The sequence below is a fragment of the Prionailurus viverrinus genome, chromosome A2 (assembly GCF_022837055.1).
Source record: "Prionailurus viverrinus isolate Anna chromosome A2, UM_Priviv_1.0, whole genome shotgun sequence".
Classification (NCBI taxonomy): domain Eukaryota; kingdom Metazoa; phylum Chordata; class Mammalia; order Carnivora; family Felidae; genus Prionailurus; species Prionailurus viverrinus.
The window spans coordinates 37,772,050-37,795,091 of NC_062562.1; the positions used below are offsets into that span (position 1 = coordinate 37,772,050).

A 23,042-nucleotide genomic window follows, 5' to 3' on the forward strand; every position below is an offset into this window, starting at 1 on the left:
ATATTAACAACAACAAAAATCATCTTTAAGGGCTGCAGACAGGAGGGGGGGGGGGCGCACCATCCCAAGCAGGAATCCCAGGAAAGAGTCCATCCACAGTTCTTTAGCTCCTGAAGAGAAATGGTAGGGGCCTGGGCTTAATAACTTCTCTTACATTGAAGCATTATTCAAAAATAGTGAGAACAGACAGTAACTGTACCAGTGCTATTTGAGATACATACATGATTAGAATAAAAGAATACAGTTTGTACAAACAGTTATGGACTGACGGATACTGTGCAAGGAAGAAAAGTAAAATGTTTATCTTTTGTCCATAAAACAATTTTCTAAGACCAAGAATTAAATTTGCAAATCCGTATGCCCCACCCCCTGCATTATGAGATGGAGGGGGGAGGACTATCACGGGATTTAAACAGGCAGGTAGGCCAAAATTACATCATTCCAAAGTTTTAAGGCCTTACTGGCTGTGCAATCACCCTTTTTCAGAGTTACAACTTAAGTTTCTCCAATTGTGCACTTTCTCACGCCTGCTTCCGACACCTGCACCTTATACATCACAGTTAAGCTAAGGGGTGCAAATTAGATTCTAATGAGAAAACATCAGTTGCTTCTTTGACAATCTCACCATTCACTGATTTATTTCTAATGAAGACAAAGCCCAACCAAAAGCTCCCCACGTGTTAAAGGTCAAAATATGTTCAAAAATGCCTAGTAAAATCAAGGCAAATGGGAAACCCGTGAGGACCCACCTCATGAAGTGGTATGACAATTAGAGTAATTGTGCAAAAAACCATCTTCGGGAAAAAGTAAAAGGAATTAAGCTGCCACAGCTGTAACAGGTTAGATGAAAAAAATCAAAATTTAATGTATTCTCCCCTGTGTCATCTTGTTTTGTCAAGACATCAAATAGAATTGGGAAGTACAAAATAACAAGCCCTTGAGAAATCACAGCAGCCGACCTTTTTGATGTTGTTGATTTACCTTGTTCTCAGTTATTTGAACAATGATGTTTTAGATTTAAGGGCAAGATAAAGCGTAAAAATTAAAACATGATACCAAGGTATCCTTAAAAAGTGCACCCCAACATTTAGCCCGCACAGTCACTGATGAGGTGCTTTTAACCAGATTTGAAAGTGAGGTATAGTACATGTGTTCAATATTCATTTTTCTCATTCCAAATTAATTTCTCTTCAAACAAACTGCCAGGTTGGAAGAGGGACTCAGAGAAGATTATTCCTACAATCCTAAAGTGGAGGCCCAGTTTAGCTCTCTCCAGACAATTCAAGTCCCCACCATGTGCAGAGGATCTTAAACTAAGAGGTACCTGAATTTTTTTTTTAAATGGAAGAAAATAAAGCTAAATGTAGAATGCCATGTATGGGGGGGGGGGGGAAGTATTTGCACACTACGGAATGACTAAAACGAATGTCCAGAAATATCACGCTGCTTGCAAGAAAAGAAACCTTTCACCAAACAAAAACACATTTAGCTTAGGGAGCTAGGACCACCTCCAAATCTAGCCTGGGAGGTACACATGAAGCTGCACTCCTTCTTTGCCCCCAAAGATTCACAGCTCATCAGCAACATAATTCCAGCTTTATATGAAACGTTATGTACAAAGGTGTATAAATTCAATATATCACAAGATAGCTTTCTCTAATCCTCATATGCAGACAGCTTCTTCTACTAGAAATACAGACGAACCAAAAATTGCAGGAGTTCAAAACAGCTGATTAAAAGGCTCTAAAGGTAAATAATGCAGTATGTACAAGCTCTAGCAGAATCTGTAAAACCTGGACTATTTAAGAGCTACTTAATGATTATTCCTTGCCACCGAATTCATATGTTAACATGGAACACACACAGATGCAATTTACGTATTTATTTATTCCAACCTTCTCTGGTCAACTGTGCTGCCTTATCCCCTGCTTATAAATCAAAGAACTACCAGAAGTGGATTCTAACTGGCTATGATATTTGGCCAGTTACTCAGAGCCTAGTGTTAAGTTTCTCTTTACTGATGTTCATCTACAGCTAAACCACATAATAAAATAAATCCCTCCAACCTCCTTTTTCGCCAATTCCAATTTTACTCAAATTTTAGTTCAAGCTGAGAAGCTCGTCACAATATCGTCTCCTGATTATCTCAGAAACATAGTAACTCAAACACACTCCTGCCACAATTAACCAAGATAAATCTGGAATTTCATTGCTTTTAATTAATCTGGATTTTAATTTCATTGTATCTGGTAATTGTGTGGAGGCTGGCTGAAAAGTTGCAGAACTGGTCAGTGTCATGAAAGAGTTTATCTTTCAAGTGACAGCTCCTGACAGCGTGTAAATACAAGGCAGCAATGGTGAGCGTTTTGTTTTTAAGGTACATTTAACTGCAAACAACAACAAAAAAAAATTCAAACCAACCATTCCTATCATAAGCTTTCTGATGATTTATGGTTTACCAACTGAGCGAGGTTACGCAACACTGCATGCCTTTAGATGCATTATTTCAGCTAGTTGAGATTTAATTAAGATCACAGACTCTAAAATCCCTGTCAAATGAAAATTCTGAGAAGACAATACACTATATACCCTCATGCAGAATGTTTCCATTCCATCCTCTGGAAAAATATGAGTTAATCCGCGTTTCTATGGCTGCAGACAAAAGTTCACTAATTTTGTTTTCTTTTGACACTTAGGTTGTTTTCTATTATATGTCATGAGATCATTCCCTTCCAGGGAGGGAAGGAAAAAAAAATCGGGAATGAAACATGTTGCAGAAAATGCACTTGACATTATTATCTGACATTATCATAGCTTACCTATGATGTCATCACACGTTCATATAATCAGCCCATGATTAGAAAAGTTTCACTTAATGAAATGTATTTATTTAAAAACAACACAAAAGGCAAGCCTACATTTCTTGAATTACTCAAATTAAATAAGTGACATGTTAGGCTTACTTCTTTAACTGACCAGCTTTTATCAGATGAGCTGCACTTATGAGTAGGACAGAAAGTTCTTAGAGTAAACAAGAGAATACAAATCCTCTTGCTTTCATTCTAGAAGTCGTCCTTTTGGTTAAAAAAAAAAAATTCCACCTCTAGGAGATCTCTTCTTTTGGATTGATACTGACCCGTTTTTTAAAAGAAAAAAATTATGATCATATGGCCCTTTATCTGCGCCAATGTATTTTTATTTGCATCATCTTAATATTTAGTTGCTTATCTCATGCCTTAGAAATGACAGGTGCTTTGCAGTCTCGCTCTTGACAGGCCACTACACAAATAACTGTCTTGCCTGAAAGGGCTAATGCAGTACTAATGAACAATAAATCAACTTTGATTATCAAGTGTCAGCCCAATCCGTTTTCAGTTCAACTCTATCACATCCTAGAGTAAGTCAGCCACTGTCTCTGGGTAGGCAGTCTGTATTTTGGTTTCATTTTTACACACTTTTCACTGAAATGTGTCAGGCAGCTACAAAGAATCACATAAAATACAAGTAGACATTTTTTTTTTTCAATTGATGCGAAGGGGATTCAGAATGTGCTTCTGTCTTCACTTGGTTTACTTAGTGATGAGTCTTAACACTCAAGAAAGCTTTGTATTCTTTTCAACAACAATAACACCAACACATCAAATCCTAAACTAGAATCTCAATGTGATCATGTTTGAGGTCTTTGACAATGACATGCTAGCTTGAACACTTTACCACATAACCACCTCTCATTGCATATATACATTCCCCTTAGAAAATCCATTACAAACAAACGAACAAAAAAAGCAATACCGGGCCACCTCTAAAATAAAAAAACTTCAATTAAACTAAAAAAAAAAAAATTAGCTTCTTTAACACTGCGTTCCTAATGATAAAATAAATGTAAGTTATTTTTTTTTTCTTAAGCAAGATTAGTCATTGATAGTATGATTCACATTTCCTGTTATCAGGCTTAATTTTTCCCCCAAATGTGTCACTTTCAGAATGTTGGAATCTATGGAAATTAGATGATTTGCATTTTTAAATTGGCTTGATTAGAACATTTGGTCTGTGTGGACAAGAATATAAAATTATTATATTTTCCTTGTAACTGGTAGGCCTTGAAGGAGTTAATCCCAAAGAGGAAGAGTCTATATGTACTTTGCTCTAAAACTTTACCACCCACTTCCTAAAGGTCCTCTCCTTCCCATCACGACTCTGGGTTGGGGGGGGGGGCGGGGGGAAAGAAGTCTCCTTTCCACTGACCCTCTTTCAGGCAGTTTTGACAGTTGAGTTAGTTACACTCAGAGCAGGGGAAGACTGGAGTACCCCGTGGCAATTCCTCAGTCGGCTGCACGCCCTCACCCAAACCCTGCTCCCTACTTAATTAACCGGCTAAGTAGATCAACAGACGCTGGAGACTCCCCAACCTGCCGGAGTGTCCCTTGGTTTGCCCGCCTGTTTTGGTGTGGGGCTTTATTTCACCCCCTCCCCCCCCCTCCGCTGTGTGTGAACTCCTTGAATTTAAACAGCTAAGCTGAAAATAGCCTAGACAGATATAGAAACAAACTATCAGAAGCAAAGAAACATCCACACGGGTTACACTGCGATGGAAGGCTCCTTGTATATTTCACACGCTCTGAAAGTGACATAAATCACACCCCAGATACGTCCCCGAATGGAGTGATGGCGAGGGCTTTACCAAAGTGGCTGCGTGAAGGCCAGACCAGCAGAAAATGAATCGCGAACGAAAAAGAGAGCGAGAGCGCGAGAGCAACACACAGGCAGGACTTCCTCCAACTCTCAACTACACCCCACCCATGAACATTTAAAAAAAAAAAAAAAAAAAAAAGAGCGAGAGAGAAAGGGGGGAAAACCTCTGTCTCCAGGACTCACAGGCCTGCAGCTCCCTTCATCCCACCTCTTCCCTCCCTCCCTCTCCTCCACTTCCAGAGCGCAACTCCCACCCAAGTTGGTAAACAGCGATTGTTGTTATTATTTTTTAAAAAGACTCAACTTGGAAACCCTCTGGCGCTCCAGCCTTCCCCGGTGAGGCCCCAGGAAGCTGGCACCGCGGAGCCCGGGGAAGGAGAGCAGAACGGCAAAGATCAATCATAGGGACCAACCTGACACTCTCCATGTAGCCGCCAGGCGCGCGGAGCCGGCTCGGGGCGCCCGCGCGGGCCGGGCGTGGGGTCCGGCGGCCTCGGCGTGCAGGCGGACTGCACGCGCGCAGGGGCGCTCCGGCTCGCGGGCTGACAAGACGCGCCGCGCCGCGCCCACCCGCCCCGCCCTGCTCCACCAATCACAACCCGCCTCTAAACACCCCGCGCCGCGCCGCGCCGCGCCCCACACAATGGGCTCCGCGGCCCGCTCCCCGCGCCCGCGCGCCCCGGCCCCCTCCGCGCGGCAGGTGAAATCACGCTCTGGCGAAATCCTGCTTTTGTCTCTAGAGCAACTCCTCTTAATTGCTGTTAACCCTTTGACCTGCCTCTGGCTGACGTCTGGGGAGCCGGGCACGGCGCGCATCTCTCCCGCCGGCCGGGGCTGCGGGTTTGGGGCTTTGGGGTTGGGTTGCGCGTTTGTTTCGTCTTGGAAACTGACAAAGAGTTGTCCTAACCTTTCGGAGAAACCCGAGAGGCAGAGGAGGGGAGAACCGGCGCGCCCGGCGCACACCCGACTGCTCCGAGCAACTGTTTAGAATCGGAAGGGGATGAGGGGCTCCAGGGAAGAGCAGAGAAGCGCTTTCCTCGAAAACCGGCCTTTGCAGAGAACTTTCGCTTCACGGGGATGGTGGAGGCAAGCCTCGGCCTCCCCACCCCACCCCCCACACCGCTCCCCACCTCCTTTCTTTCCGAGAGTCGGGCTCGCCAAAGAGTGCTTGTGCGCGCACAGGAAAACTAACCCGACACGGGGCTTGAAATAAATAACAACCAAACGTGCCTCGTCGCTGAACCCAGCTACTTCCCCTTGTAGAACGACAGCTGCTCAAGAAGGCATCTGCCCCAAGTTCGCTAAGAAATAATTCTTTAAATTCCTTTCTTATTTATACAACAACAGCAACAACAAAAGCTACTCTCAATAAGCACTTGGAGATGACCTCTATCAGAAATAGTCACTGCTCTTTAATGCTATTTAAAGCTGAGTATAGTGTTCAAAAAAAAAAAAAAAAGTCACCAATATGCGAAACTTTGTTGGCTCGGCGGGCAGGATCTAAGTGCCAGGTTTAATTCAATCATTTTCGGCAGCTATTCACCATCTTTAAATTTAGAGAAAAACTTCTTGGCCTATGCTTAAAGCACGAACAACAAAACTCGTCACAGCTTGATTATTTTTCTCAAAATATTCGAGGAAAAGGAGTAGTGACATCAATGATTACCTGTTTTCCCTCAATTAAAAAAAAAAAACACCAAAAAGACCACAGATCCTAACCCAGCAGTTCCAGGAGTTTCACTTGAAATTATTTTTCTGTCTGAGGCGTTTAATGCAGGCTAGAACAAATCAGGAAGCATATTGATAATATTTCCAATCAAGCAAATGCCTGAATTTCAATAAGGTCAGCGGGGGAGCAGACAATTCCCCCATTAATCTGGCTGCGAAAGAGACAAAAGCTTCATTTGACTGTCAGCTTATGATCAGATGTTAAACGGGTGCATGGCAGGTCGCTCTCCACCCTGAAGTGTTTTTGTGTCAGGCAACAAATTTATTAATGGCATTTTTCAGGTCACAAAAATGTGACCCCACCCTCTCATGAATATTCAATGAAGGAGCAAGGGCGTTCTTTTTTGGGGAGAGGGGCCTTAAATCTGCCAGAAGGTACCATGAATCAGTAGAGTTCTGACTCTTAAAGAGACAAGACACTCTTCCGGGAGGGGCTGCCGGGGGCCCCAAAGACAGGAAATAAAAATATAGGAAGTTCTCTCCAACCAATGCACAGTGAGAAAAGTGGAAATGGTCATTTCAAAATACACGTGATTTTTTTTCCCAAGGTATGAAAATTAATTTGAGATTTGATGTCTGTGAACAAAATGGAGTGCACTTTGAATAGGCAATTCATTTTTTTTCAAAAACAAGTTCCTCACGAGGCATCCATAAAACTCATGCATGCTTTTACAAGTTGGGTTAACTCCTTTGCAGGTCAGTGTTTATGAGCCAAGTCTCCAGGAGCATCAAAACAACAAACAAACAAACAAGCAAACAACAAACATTACAGACGCTTATGACCCAGCCTGTGGAGACAGCCTTACACAAAATAATTAGAGAGTGATGCAATGAGGTCTTACACAAGCACTAAATTGCACAGCAGTGGCTTTAAGCACCATGGGACCACAGAGACGGGGGAGATCAGCGGGAGCAGGAAAGGTCTGGGATGCCTCCTTGGGGAGTTTGGTTTTAAAGGACTGAAGGTTTGGATGGCAGGGGGGTGGTGACACTGTGGAGAGGCAAGTAACTTAGCAAGCTAACTCAGAGGCCACCTGGAGCCCTTCCGGCCCTCTCTCCAAACATGACATGGTGACTCACACACCACTACTAGGCAAGGAAACATAGCATCGGTGATAAACGCGGATAAGCTGTATATGCCCAGGTTACTGTGATTAATTCCAGACTCTTCAGGATCCCCCTCCATGTGGTCCTGTCAACCTGTACCGTTTCTGGGATTTTAGTGAGAACTGAAACCTTTCACTGCTGGAGCACAATATATAATGTTAAAACTTGTGGTTAAAACTTAGAAGACTCAGTTAATGTCACTTATTCACCAATGTGAGTGTCAGGTCATTTTGGAAAGGCCTCGACAGAAAACTCCTGCCACCCCTCCAAAAAGCAGCATCTGGAATGTGGGAGCTTTAGAAAGGGTTACTTAGCAAAGGGGTCTCATTTAGTTGTTCTAACTTGAACAGAAACACAATCCCCATTTTACAGAGGAGGAAACTGAGGTTTAGAAAGGCAACACTGTTTTGTTTTGTTTTGTTTTCCTCCTCCAAGAATCAAACATACTTAGCACCACAGGTCACAAGGTGAAGCAGAGACTGAATAGTTTGAGAAAAAGAGAGGCCATGATCACATAAAATGAATATCTGGGGGAAGAAAAGGCTAATGTTTAAGGAAGAGTGAAGGAAATGCTAAATACTGTACTTAAAAATATTTTTGATGCCCACATCCTAACACCCACAACAGATACAGCCCTTGTTCAAACACCACATATTAAGAAACCTGTCAGTTGCTAAATGAGTCCATTGTGCAGCTGGCTGTGTACTTAAGAATAGATTACTATGATCCCACACCAAACTCTAACCACCAAATAACACACCTGGGACTAAAATCATGTATTATACTTGGTGGTGCCGAGCCTTAGCCTTGAACGCAGAAGAAAGTGAAAGGTTTTACTGCCCATTCAGAGCTGAGGATGGAGAGAAGATGTATTAAGTGAAGAGTCAGAAGGAACGTGTTGTCAGGACATTATTCCTACTCACTGATGAATGGCGTGGCAGGGAAGGAGACACCCGCCATGGTGCCTGGCCCACGTGGCCCTCAGCTCCTCCTGAGCTCCTGCTTTGCCAGAAACTGCTTGCAAATAACCAGAGAACGGATATGTGAATGGACTCTGCTCACACATTTCCAGCAACACTGAGAGTGGGAGACATGCTCAGATGAAGTCAGTTATGGTACCATGTTCTCATAGGTAACTACTGCAATTTCTGTTGCCGGAAAGTTCATCTGCCAAAGTGAGTGAAATAAAAACTGATGAACAATTTGATGGGTTGAAAAAGCAACTGTGTGAGAGGCCAAGACTGTAATTCAATTGCCCATCTTCGTCCAAACAACACTTGCATTAACGCTTGCTCTACCTTTTCCAATTAATTTAGGGGAGCACCCAAACCATATATTCTGAAATGAAGTAACTTAAAGAAATTCGACCAACTGACCCTGTTGCTAGAGGGAAGACGGTGAGTCAGCAGGAATACAAAATGTGGTCCCTCACCGTGGTAACAGGCCTGATGACCCTCCCAGGGAAGTGAGTCTCTGGGGGGGGGGGGGGGGGGGGGGATGGGGTGGGGGCCTTCCTTGAGTACTTATGAGGTCTCCAAAGACCGCCAACCAACTGCCAATTACAGGTACTAAATTGCAACACCAATGCCCAATTGTTGAGATTCGGGCATTTGTCTCCAAGGAGCCACGGTTCCTTCTTGATTTGAGTGCTTTTATTTAAAAATATAAATTAACACATCATCCATCTACAGGCGGTTAAGGCAGTTAGCTCCATATTGATATTGTTTATGCTGATCTTGTGTCTATGTTGACAATGAAGTTAATAATGTTGTTTTTCGTCTGTGCCTGGTTGGCCAAGGGGGAAAGACTGTGAGTTCTTTCTGTTCCATAGGAGCTTAAATTTGTCTTTAGGACACCTTCCAAATTGCCATGAGCCTCTTCATTTAATGCAACATTTTATGATGCCAGTGTTCCTGGTTAATTTATAGATACACAATGACATGTCAACTTTCAGGTGACTTACAAACAGAATGGGTAAATAAGCTATGGAAAACAATTATCTCCCCCCCCCACCCCGGCCTCCTCAAAAAAATCCCTCCTCACTTTAAATGTAAAGACATGTATAAAACATCACCAGTAAGCAAAATGATGTGTGGAAGAAAATGAAAAGAAAAATGGCAACATCCTGCCCTAAACCCTGCATCTGACTGGCTGTAACAAATTATTCTCTCTCATTTAACGATAAAACTATAATCCCTTGTTTTAACATAACGTAAGAGATATCAGGGGGCCGCTTCTGCCATGAGGTGAGAACAGATTACACAGAAGTGTGCAAAGTTCTCAAAAAGTACATGTTTGGGGGCAGGAGAGCATTTCCCCAAGAGCTTTGTCCGTCAGGTCTCAGGAAAAAAAGCATCACTACCACCATCAAGTGTGAGTCCTTGTTTCCTCTCCAAAGAGGAACGGCATTTACGGTACATCCCCGTGCAAACCCCCGGTTTTCAGCCTAACAAGAACTGGGTCACTGGAGGGGAAAGAAGAGACGGCTTGGGGAGGATGAGATGACACCTGAATATTCCTCTTAACGTTCAATTATGTAGAAGTCGCTGAATATCTGAAAAAGGCAACTGGCCACCTTTATTTAGTAAAGTCAGCTTTGCTGGAGACCTGGAACGAGGCAGAGGGGGCGTGCTGCATCTTGTCCTCTGCGCAGAGCTCACAGGTCTCCCTCCCATTGCGTCGCCACCCTCCTGTGACCCCAGGCTGACACACCCTCGTATCAAAACCTTCCTTACGCCTGCCCTCTGCTGGTAAGCCTGCCAGGATTAGGAAATTTTGACTGCCTCAATTTATTCAAGAGACAACTTTTAAAAGCTGGAGAGAGAAAGGGACAGGTAATGAACTGCTAACTGGAATATATAAATTAAGACGCTTAAAAAACGGGGGGAGGGGCGCCGCTGGTGAAATATGACGCTTTTAATGTAAAAATGCACATTCGTCTATTCTATTGCCTGCCCGAGCACAGCCCAGGAGTGCCAAACTCTATATTTTAGCTCGCCTAGGAGAACAACCTGTGTTACTGTCGGGCATCTTGCCTTCCCTTTCGCTCACTCTCCGGGGAGAGCATGTCGGCGCATTTTCAATAAAACACCTTCTTAGCAGTAAAGGGCCACTGTTCCCAATTCAGTGGTCCCTCAGGTTTCATGATACAGTATATTTAGCTGACTCGCAGCTCAAGTTTTCCTCTGGCATTCATAAGATCCACATAAAGGAGGGGAAGAAAAAAAAAAGCCACAGAAGAGCTTTTGCCTATCCTTTGTTTAAGTAAGAAAACAGTTAACTTTGAGATTGATTAGCTGGCATGACTTCCACAAAACAACGGGACTCACTCCCATGCCCTCTCCCCGCTCCGGGAACCCGCTGCACGTGCGGGCCAGACTCGCCTGCAGGAGGGCTCTGGGCATGAGGGGGTAAATTTCCGCAGCAGTGTGCAGGGGTTTAACGGTGCAGCTCCTGTCAATGTCAATGGGAAGCACGAGGCCTTACAAATCCCTGCATACCATTTCAAAAATATATCTCCAAGACGGGAAAATGAAGCTTAGCAGTTGCAACGTCAAAAGCATTCAGGAAGTAGCACTCTTGACAGCGCTTTAGATGCCGAGTAAATGCTCTTATAAAGAACACCCAATCCAGCCGACAATAAATCTTACGCCGGGGAAGCCCGTGCAGGGCTGTGGAATCCCCCTCCAAAGATAATTGCCTTCCACACTGGGTGGCAGAGAAACTGCAACACGGAAAACATTTTCTGGGGCCCTATGGCTCTCTATGGATTTTCGTGCCCTAACAGTCACGGAGTTTAAACACACACACACACACACACACACACACACACACACACACACACACCCCTACCTTTCAGAGAGACCTGATAAAAACCCAAAGGTTTGTCTTCTGCTCTGGGGAAAAGTTATGAGGCTACTTCTTGGGGACAGGGGGTGGCAGAGCGAGGCTGGAAAGAGAGGGTATGTGTAAACACGCAGGAGCAGAATCTGAAGCATGCATCAAGGTACGTAAGTGTCTGTCTCCACTCTGCATTCGTTGAAGGCTCATGAAGTTTCCAACAGGTTCCAACTATTGGGACTCACCCAACAAGCCCATAAGGAAGTACGCAGGAGTTTGCTAGTCCTAAATGCCCTCAAGCAGTCTGTTTAACTCTGAGATGATGCAGGAGCATTGGGATCTGACATAGGATTCTATGAATGACTTTATAATTAATTAACAGTGCGACTGTGGGCATGTCGTTTCACCTGTCTGAGCCTACACACTTCACCTACACAAAGAGAGAACTGTAGGAGAGATTCTCCATGGCTTCTTGAACAGTAACAATAACAGTAACAACTATCATTGTTGACTGCTTCTTATATACCGGTACGCATTTTGTACTAGCCGAGGACTGAGCTCTAGGTATTTTATAGCTTACAATTAAGGTCACATATAAAACTAGTGTAAAAATAGAAATTGGAATTCAGACTTCAGGACTCTTGGACACTACCACATCTATGGTAAATCAGGGAATAAAAAGAGGGGAAAACATGTTTGGCAAACAACTCAAAGGACCTACTTCTGATCCTCTGGAGGTCATAAACCCTGTGAAAGCCTAGGAAGGAAGTATTACTGTGCCCACTTAACAGATAAAGAGACTGAAGCTCTGAGTGTTGAAATTACTTAACCAGTATCTCTCAGCTGAATGGCTCCCAAGCCTGGCTTTTGCCCCATCTGCTGAGCTGGGGATGGAGCTGGGGGCTGAACTGAGCCTGTAAGAACGAAGAGCCTGCTTCACTTTTACTCACTTGGAAAACAAGTGGGACCAAGGGTCACTGGTCAGCATGAAAGAACCCGAAATAATAAAGGTAAAATTCTGATAGCCTCCTTGGCTTCTTACACGCGTAAGGCCACGCTCCACGTGACTTCTCCCTGAATGAAGAGCTTCTTTTTTTTTTTTTTTAATGTTTTTATTTATTTTTGAGACAGAGAGAGACAGAACACGAGCAGGGGAGGGGCAGAGAGAGAGACATACACACACAGAATCTGAAGCAGGCTCCAGGCTCTGAGCTGTCAGCACAGAGCCCGACGCGGGGCTCAAACTCACGGACTGTGAGATCATGACCTGAGCTGAAGTCGGACGCCTAACTGACTGAGCCACCCAGGCGCCCCATGAATGAAGAGCTTCTGCTGCTGACGTGAGACACACGGACTTTTTCCCTCATCTTCTTCGAACACAGCACTCAGCATCAGGCAGTGGCCCCTTGCCTGGATGATGTGCGAGCTCTCCTGGTGTCTCAGATGTCGAGATGAAACACCCTGGTAACGGGGCTTATTTTGTTTCTGATTACAAAAGGCACCTAGACGGTTTTGTATGGTAGCTCTGGAGAGGGTCTGCCGTAGGTTCTGACCCCGGCCACACCATTTCCCGACTGTCCTTTTGGTAAATTACCGGTTTCCATTTGCCTCGGTTTCCTCACCCATAACAAAACGAAACAGAACAGAACAAACCACACACACACAAAACGAATCCTAGTTCTTTTACCAGAGGGTTGTAACAAAGACCAAATGGCATAGAATGGGTGAGTGCCTGGCATAGTGTAAGCACTTAACTGGTTCCCAGTATCACTAGTATTGTTGTATATCCCACAGGTATATGCCACTTGTCCTTCAAATTCCTCCCTGTGCTGTAATGAAATACTCGAAGACAAGAGGTTTCTTTACCATCTTAGACTTGTTTTTCCGTGATGTAGATGGCATAGATTCTAACTCCACAAGCGAAGCGGGAACTCTTGCGTCCAATTAATCTTAACCATGGAAGAAGGCATTTGGTTGTACTGCTTTTTCAATCCAGAGTAACCAGGTCCTAGACCAAGAAGCTTCCACAGAAGGCAAGGTGGCAGTCCCACTTCAATCTCCAGGTTATGGGGTTTGCCACCTCCCACGGCCGGTTCATCACTCGGAAGTGTGATGGAGTTTGGTGGTTTGTTAAGTGAGTTCTTAAAGACCCACTGGAATAATCTAAGGAGGGGTCTGCCTCAAGCACTGAGAACATGGGACCGAATTCATGGAACCCTCACCCTATGATTTTATAATGTTTTGCTGCTATTGCCTCTGGGAAGGAAAGCCTTTGCATTCCATGCTCCAGAGATTACTCAGCTTGCACACAATTATTATGACCCAATAATCTGATTTTAAGATTCTTTTCAAAGTTTCCAACATCTACACACCCCAATGCAGAGAATGGAGGTCTGCTAGGCTCCCAGAGCACAACACATAGTTACCAGCCATCATTTCATCATTTGCTGAACTGGAAAAAAGAGAGACTCGTGGGCAGGGAGCAGAGAAAAAGGGCCCCTTCCTAGGCATCAGGGGTAAGGATACTTTTAAAGTAAGGCAAGGAGTGGGCTGAATATTTAAGAATAATGCTCTGCTCCGTGTAGTAAGGTGGGCAGCGTGGAGAAGGCCATTTCAGCTACTGGGAACAGTATGTGCCAACATTCACGTGGGAGATAACATGAGCCATCACACCAAGGAACTGTGAAGCACTTACAAGGGCTGGGGCACTTCTAATTCATGCTGGATCTCCCTTCCTTTGAGACCAGTGTTTCCCTTCTTTTCCACGATTTTACTGTTCCTCCTATCTCAAAAATTGAACTCAACTCTTTCTCTCCCATCCATCCTGTTTTGGGCATGGCCTCTCTTGTGCATCTATATTATGTCCAATATTTAACATGATCTCTCTTACCCTTGACCTCACTCAGCTGGGTCAAACACACACACATCCCTCAAGTTTGCAGTTTGAGGTTCTTTATTCCTATCCTGGCACGCTCTCAACCTGGATTCTGAGGTCTCTGACCTGAAGGTTTTGACTGAGTGGATCTGTGATGTCCCTCTACAGTTCTCTAGAGGGTGAGTCCGCCATACAACTAGGGCTCAGGAACCACTAGCACAATGGACTCAAGCATTAGACATTTTGGTCATGAAAATATTTAAATAATATCATGTCAGATATGGATATCTTATTATGCAATTACACAGTCAGGTACAACAAAAGCATGAAGAGAATTCACATCCATACAGGGACAAATGTAGAAAGCATTAAGGACTTATGCCAATCCCTGAGGAGAGGAAACGGAACTCTAACAAAACCAGCCAGTCAAGACTTCTACTGGGCTTTCAGTCATCACTCCTTCTTTGCAGCAAGGCTCCAATCACTGGACCATGAGGTCTAGTCTGAGTGCGCTTTTTCTGAAGGCAGCCTAGCTGTGCCTGGGCCAAGGCAGCTCTTGTTAATTTCTATTCACTTGTTCCTTCTCAGCTAAGACGGGGGCAAGAAGGACAACTGAACTCCTGTCTACTTCCGTGAAACTGAATGTTAGAGAAGAAAGGAGTCAAGTCTCAACAAAACCCACTCCTCTGTCAGGCACATTGTCCTCCTCAACAGAAACACACACACGCACACACACACACACATACACACGTAAGAGAGTGGAACAGGCTACTCCACTAACTCAGCCAATGTCACCACCATGGGAACTCAATTTGGGGTCGTACCACTTTTCTGACATCCTGAAGCATGTACGGCCTACCCCAGTAATTTCTGCATTCTATCGAACGCTGGGTTAGCACATCAAATGTCAAAAGAAAGTGCCCTATGCACAAGAGCCCCTTCACAAATATTTTATTAACTTATAAACAAATAAACAAATGAATGAGTTGATGGTTTCTTTTTTCTTTCTTTCTCATTCTTTTGTTCTTTCCTTATTTCCTTCTTTTGCATTTCATTGCTGTTTCATGCACTGTATTATCTCTAAACCATAAGCTCCAAGAGACAAATTCTGAACTCTTTCTTCTTTCACTACTTGTGGTACACAGCATAGTGCTAAGGAAAGAGTAACTAGGTACCTGTTCAACAGCATCTGTTAAACAACACAAGACAACACACCCAAAATGGAATTGCTTATGCTAAGCTCTGTATCTTCATATTGAGACTTAACTAGAGTTTCAGCTCTCTCAGAAATGCATTCTTCAGCCAGTCCATCAGGAATCACCTGATCAGCACTAGTTACGGAATCTGCCTGATAGACCCCTGCCATCCCCAAAGGAAAGAAACTTGGTAATAACCCAACTTGCTTTGTGCCTCCTCCAAGTTCCTTATTCCTGTTCCCTTCTGCCTAGAAAGTCATTTTGTGTAGCTCCTCAGAGCTCCTTTCTATCTGTTAGATTGGATGCTACGCAATTCGAATTGATTTTTGGTCAAACTCTTACAATTTTTAATAGGCCTCAGTTTACCTTTCAACAGTTCTGTTTTCAGAAGAGAGATCCAAAGAGATATATCCCCCACCCCCACCCATGACCCCCCAGGAGCAAGGAGCAACCAGACATAGGCACCTGTTGCGTTCTACTGCCTTGCTGCCTCCTTGCTGCCTCTGGAGGAGGTGGGTAAGCTCGTCTCGGATCCTCACTCGGCACTTTTTACACGACGACCTTTCAGAATATATTTGAACATTTCTTTTTCTGGACTAGGTCCAGAAATTTGCCACAGTCAGAACCAGACTGGGTCTGACTTAGAAACTGAACTGGTTCTGGGGCCGGACTGGGTCCAACTTATAAACAGACCTGGGTCTTGTAAACAGAACTGGGTCTGGGGTCAGACTGGGTATGACTTGAGCTGAACTAGGGCCAGTGTGAGGCCTCGGGTCAATAAAATTTTGTGTTAATGCTGAACAAGCAAATTGACCTTACCAAAGATAATCCTGAATTACAGCGGCCACAGTGGAGAATTTTAAACTTATCCATTTATGAAGGTGTCCTAGAGAAAAGGCATCTTAGTCAAATACTCACTATAAAAAGTAAAGGGAAGGGCTTCTGGGGGGCTCAGTTGGTTAAGCATCTGACTCCCGATTCTGGCTCAGGTCATGATCTTGTGGTTCATGGGTTAGAATCCGGTTGTCGAATTCTCTCTCCCCCTCTCTCCCCGCCCTTCCCCACTCCCTCTCTCAAAATAAATAAATAAACTTTTAAAAAAGTTAAAAAAAAAAAGTAAAGGGAAAATCACTTCCACTCTACAGTTTCTGATGACTTGGATGAGACCTACCGAAACACCCTACTCACTCCAGAGCCTGCACGCGGGATCCTGGGAAAACTAGCAGGAGCCAACAAAGGGGGACAATTCTTACCACAGTCCGCTATCCCACATCTCTGTGGTGCCTGGTTGAGAGAGGAAGGGAAAATCTCATATTTTCCCTTCCTTTCAAAATTCAGAGTGGCAGGCAAAAAACATATGCAAGAATTAGATCTCTGAACTGTGACTTGTGAATTTACTTTTAAGGACCCACTGGTTATGATCCTTTCTCTCCCAGGGACAGCTACTGCCTTCTTGTTTGTCTTGTTTTGTGTCCTAAGAACTTGACTTGGCAGCCATTGGCTTGGGGGACACCCAATATTTGGCTGGACAGAAATGTGGGCTACACCCCATTTGCAGTTGGGGGTCCTACTGATTTGTTGCCAGCTCTCGGGGGAATTGTCTAATTTTCTTTTTCTTTTGGTTATCGTCGGGAGTGGCTCTGGATCTGCAGAAGGTACTATCTTTGCATCCTCTCTGGGACACCATTGGTGTCCCAGGGGTTTTTCAGTATTTCCTGGAATCCAGTTTGTCCCAGCTGAAACCTCACAAGGCATCTGAGGGCTTTTTTGTTTTGTTGAAGTAACTGTATGGTTAGAATTTGGCCAAACTGGAAGCTGATATTCAGAGACTGATTTAGGCCTCCAGTAAGCTAACATATAAGCTATAAGATCTCTGTGTCTGTCTGTATGTTTTTGTATGTCTATGTATGTATGTTATAAATGTGTGGTATTTTTTCTATCTCCAGATCGTAACACCAAATTAATACGTAAAGAGCTCTATTTAATTGGCTTAAAGACAAAGAAGTGTTTATATAAACCAAACATACTCTCAGAAATACGCAAACTAACCTAAATGTTTTTCAAGTTCATGTGATCTAGGATGATCTTCAGACACACACACACAAAGCCAGTGTAACTTTGTTGGTGGGTTTAATTACAACAGAAAGCATTAAATATAATACTTGTATTCTACCTAGGTTCACTAGAACTCAAGTAAGCTCATGTTATCTCAGAGAATTTGTCAGCGAGAGTGAGAACTTAAGATGATGGTTAGCTGTTTAATGTCTCATGAAATTTTCATGATTAATCTAATATAATCATTAAGAGCAAGTGAATTAAATATACACGTAAGTAAGATTAAACTTAAAAAGGAACTTTTCAACAATAATTATGCTTTATGGTATGTACGCTTAAAAACAGTTTCCAGAATCTTCTTGGTAACCTGAAACTTTACAGTTAAACTGAGATGAGTTAAATAATGGATATTCATTAACTACTTATATCGTTTTCAAATAAGGTAAAACAGTGAACCATTAGTCACTGAACATCAGTTTACATCCTTTTGCTTCCTTTTACAAAGAAATTGAAGATAACTGGGTCTATTTGTAAACACACCTGCTGCCGCACTAGAAAGTTTAGTATTAGGAAGAATATAGTTCTCAAAATTATGAAATATTTATACATTTGTCAATCTGCAACTCTGAGCTAGTTTTTGCTGGGAATTAAGAACGCGACATGTTAAGAATTCTAATGAAGGGGTGCCTGGGTGGCTCAGTTAATTAAGTGTCTGACTCTTGGTTTTGGCTTAGGTCATGGTCCCGTGGTTCATAAGTTGTAGCCCTGTGTCAGGCTCTGGCTGCCAGCGTGGAACTTGCATGGGGCTCGCTCGCTCTCTCTCTCTCTCTTTCTCTCTCTCTCTTTCTCTCTTCTCTCTCTCTCTTTGCCCTCCCCCACTTGCTCAAGCTCTCTCCCTCAAAATAAATAAATAAAATTTATTAAAAAAGAATTCTAGTTAATATATGCAATTAAAATCAGAAGTAATAAAGGTCAAAAAAAAAACACTACGACACCAACAGTGTACCTGTGAAAAACCAAAATTTAATTTTCTTTTATCTGCTAAAAGCACAGTTTTCTTGGTGTGCTTTCAATAAGAGATTGAAAAAGGGTTTTCTCTACCTTTTAATTTATCTACCTGGAAAGTAAAGATTTTGCTTCTTACAAAACAGTTTACTGTACTTTATATTGGCTTTATCAGGTCTCTGATTGTTTAGGGAAACCACTCTTCTCAATATTAAAAAAGCTCACTTTTTCTCACAATTATATGACCTTCTGTATTTATCTTAACCTTTCTACTGTTACTTTTTTTAAATAGATAATTAAGTATTATTTTATAATGATCTGTGATCCTATTTAGTCAAAAGTTCAAACTTTTTGATGTTTGGACAGAATTCCCAGTATCAAATTCTAAACGAAGTCTTCTGACCTCAAGCTAACTTTGGTATTTTATAAGCAGGTCCCTGGAACATCTCAAAAGATTTGTTCTCTTTACATATAAAAAGTGAGACATTAAACTAATTAGATTTAATATATCAAACTGCATGGGAAGCATTTATCAAATAAGAGGTGATGTTAAACATTCTTAGCTTGTATTTATGTGGATGCATGTTATTAATGTGTTCTAGAAATTGTGTGAAGCTCCTAGAAATCTGATATGTCCTATATAATGTTATCAGTTGTAATTTCAGTTACCTTAAAATGTTGTGTGTCACAGAACTAAGCAAATTTCTTTGTCACTTCTATTATAATGAATTCTCAGCAGATCTTTAACCAGGGGAATTTTTAAGTCTTTTGGTCATTTACAGACAGTTATTATTTTACTCTAATGCTTTTGCAAAAATGCTTCATCTTCAGAAAGATTCATAGAAAAGACAGTGAAAAGTATTCTAGAATATAGGTTTCTGATAACTTGAAGACAGTAAGACTAAACTGGGTAAGAATTTCCAGAACTAACGAAAAACTGGATGCAAACAGAACAAGAATTAATAATACAGGATTGAATAAAGTGGTAGGGATGATTTGATCTATCTCTCTCTATACAGACACACACACACACACACACACACACACACACACACACAACTTTTTCTTTAAAACATTGCTACTTCCTGAAGGGTGTTGCCCCCAGGTTTAGGGAAATCTTTTTCTCTTTTCTCTTAAGCCATCTGTGACTTATAGTGATTTTGTAAAGTATACCTTTGTAAACAGAATTTGAATATTTACTTTTTCCCCCTACTTGGTCCCTCCATAATCTGGAAACTTACTGAGTATTCTTATTTTCATGGCAATAGCGTTACCTCCCTAAGTTCAATAAAAGCATGTGCTCCTTGGACACAACTAGAAACAATGCTTATATTACCAAGGTTTTGACTGGAATGTCAGATTTGAGAATGTTGATAGAATCAAATATGATGAGACAGTTTTAAGGAACTAATAAGGTTGACTTTATATAGCTAATAAAGTCCCTGGGAAGACTGGCCTGGTACTTTACTTACAGGGCTCCTGGCAATTTAAACAGGTTTGTAAGGAAGAGCATAACTTCAGAGCAGGCCCAAGAACTGTAGGACAGCTTGAACACCTCAGGAAGACAGGAGTTTGCCCACATCTATAGGTATTCCAAGAAAATTCTGATGTTGAGCACTTGGCTTGGCTTCTTATCTTTGAGAGGCTTATAAAATCCAGTCTAAGATTCCTTACGAAAAATTCCTTATGAAAAGCAGATTTTAAGAGAGGCTACATGGTCAATCACTATTTTCTTGCTATTCTGCTTTAATCAGGCCAAGTTTAATGAGACTAGACTTTTTTAAATTAAAAAAAAATATTTACTTATGTTTGAGAGACGGAGAGAGACAGAGACAGAGGTTGGGTGGAGGAGGGGCAGAAAGAGAGGGAGACACAAATCCAAAGCAGACTCTAGGCTCTGAGCTGTCAGCACAAAGCCCGAAGCAGGGCTGGAACCCGCAAACCGTGAGATCATGACCTGACCCAAAGTCAGACGCTTAACCAACTGAGCCACCCAGGCGCCCCCAGACTAGACTTATTTGTTAAACAAATTAGTTTTACTGTGATAATCTTTGATAGAAATGAGGGTGACTGCAGAGAAAAAAAAATTATGTTTCAGTAGAAAAATCACAACACAACCTTGTGGATATTAGATTCTAGCCTTGTTCCTGGTCTTTGAACTTTTGCCATATATACCTACCAACCTGGACTAGATACGGGATTCTTCTAGTTTCTTCAAATATCTGGCTACAATCCTCCAAACTACTATTTCTCATCTTCTCCCACTTTCATGATTGGGAATCATGAAGAACAAAGACTGCACTTGAGTCTTCCTGCAAGGGACGATATCAGGTCCGTCCTACTACCCAGACAGCAGTCAAACTTCAGGGGGTGGAAACGTGGGTCCTCACCTCCCAATTAAAAGCGTTCTTCCAGACTCCTAGAATGGCACACCAGCTGGAGATCTAAACTTACTGACTCAGAAAGTTCCTTCTCAGAAGCAGATGGCATCTTGAAGTGGACAGCTCTTTCATGGTCATAGATCGAGATCTTTACCTCCGGTATGAAAGCCTTTTTCCTTTTGCCTCTTGGCTACTTGGTTTTTTTTTTTTTTTTTTTTTTGTCTTTCTGTTAACACATGCTCCTTATCTCTGACAACCATCCCTGAACCTACTGCTAACACAATACCTACCCAACAAAAATCTCTGGCGAAGTTGTTCTTGATAATAGGAGAGCCATTGATTATCTTTCATACGAGCAAGGAGATATTTGCGCTGTGGCTAACACCACTTGCTTCACTTGGGGTTAACACTTGTGGGTTAGTTGAGACTCGGCTACATAAGATCACTGAACAAGCTAGCTGGCTTAACAAAGTGACTCCTTCAACAGGGTCTTTATTTTACTTACTTGATTCTGACTAGCTTAGGTCTTGGAGGCCATGGGCTCCAAAGTACATTCTAGACATTTTCCTGCTGATAATGATCACAGTAGCCTCCCTGGTATGCTGTATTCTCTCAAAAGCTTTATGTGCATGTTCACAGCCACTGACTACCAAGCAAATGATCTCCCTAAGACTAGAACATCACACAAGGAGCGAAGAGAATGGCCAACTTAAAGAATGTGAACCTAACACCATGATCTGTGAATACTACAAAGAGATTCAGCAAAAAGACATCATGACCTATGAATGCCACACTGAGATTCTGGGGTGTGGGGGGAGAAGAAAAAAAAAAGAGGAAAAAAGAAACATACAAAAATAAAAAACTGCAAGAAGTCCAGAGCAGTAGCTGGGAGTATCACCAATGCCTTAAATTTTGATCGCATCACTCAGGCTGAGAATCTGATTAAAAGGAGTAACTGTTTAAAAAAAAAAAAAAAAAAAAGGCAGGCCCCAAAAGGGATCACTTTTACTAAGCCCTATGGCACCAAACTGACACAGATGTAACTTACTTACAATTTCAGCTGTCCGAGAAATGGAGTCCTAAGCCAGTCAATCCAGGAGTCTCCTGATTAGCACTAGTTAGGTCATCTGCCTAACAGACTCCTGCCATCCCCTACAGGAAGGACCCTGCAATAACCAATAACCAAATTTCTTTATTCCCACTTCCCTCAGCCTGGAAAAATCTTTCCTTTTGGAGTGGTCCTCGGAGCTCCTTTCTACTTGCTACGTATCTGGGGTGCTGCCCAATTCAAACTGATTTTAGTTCAAATAAACGCTTAAAAATTGTAATATGTCTCCGTTTTTCCTTTAACACACCTCTGTATGTAACATGCACAGTCAACACAAGGAAGCATTTCTATTGCCAAGTGAGGGGCTAAGATCTTACTGATCACAATTTTATGACTGACTGACCTCACATCCAAAAAATGCACTCCATATACAGCAATCAATGATCAATCAGATTCTTTGAAAGTTTTTTAAAACATAAACTAAATGCAAAGTATGATACAAGGATTACACAAGTCACTTCAGATTTCAGTCACTAAGGACAACACACAGATACCGAGATTTTTAAAAAATCATCTATCTTCCGGGACGCCTGGGTGGCTCGGTCGGTTGAGCGTTCGAATCTTGGTTTCAGCTCAGGTCATAATCCCAGGATCGTGGGATCGAGCCCCACAACAGGCTGCACACTGAGCATGGAGCCGGATTAAGATTCTCTCTCTTTCTCTCTCTTTTTCATCCCCCCTGCCTCTCGTCCACTCTCTCTCTTCTCTCTCAAAATTGAAAAATTAAAAAAAAAAAGTCCTCTATCTTCCATTTGTCTTGCTAATTTGGTCACGTAGAAAGAATCTGGAATGAAAACTGGAAGGGTGGGAAAAGCAATTCCCGGAATTGCTGTCAACACCAGAACACCCCAGAATTCGATTTTCACTGCTCACGGTTTCCCCACTCCATTTTGCTCTGCCTCTGATGCCTCTTGCCCAACCCCACGAAGAAAGACAAAGGTCAGGGGAAACCTACAGAGAGGCCACAGCCTGCACTTCGGACGAGTCACTGGCCGGTCAGAAACAGAGGCAACTTGAAGCCTTTTCTTCGCAAGCAGAAGACGGAGGGCTGGGCA

At 42.6% G+C, this 23,042-nt stretch overlaps 1 protein-coding gene across 12 annotated transcripts in view; it reads right to left on the bottom strand.

Annotated features, from left to right (window-relative positions):
- The window catches only part of FOXP1 (forkhead box P1), a 597,515-nt gene that overhangs the window by 103,943 nt on the left and 470,530 nt on the right, over positions 1-23,042 (bottom strand). The window contains exon 1 of one of the 12 annotated variants that reach the window (XM_047851114.1): positions 5,106-5,222. The exons of the other annotated variants lie outside the window; for them this stretch is intronic. The gene's annotated coding sequence lies outside the window, so the exon portion shown is untranslated. Of the gene's footprint in view, positions 1-5,105; positions 5,223-23,042 lie in introns of those variants that run through there. 12 annotated transcript variants of the gene reach the window in all.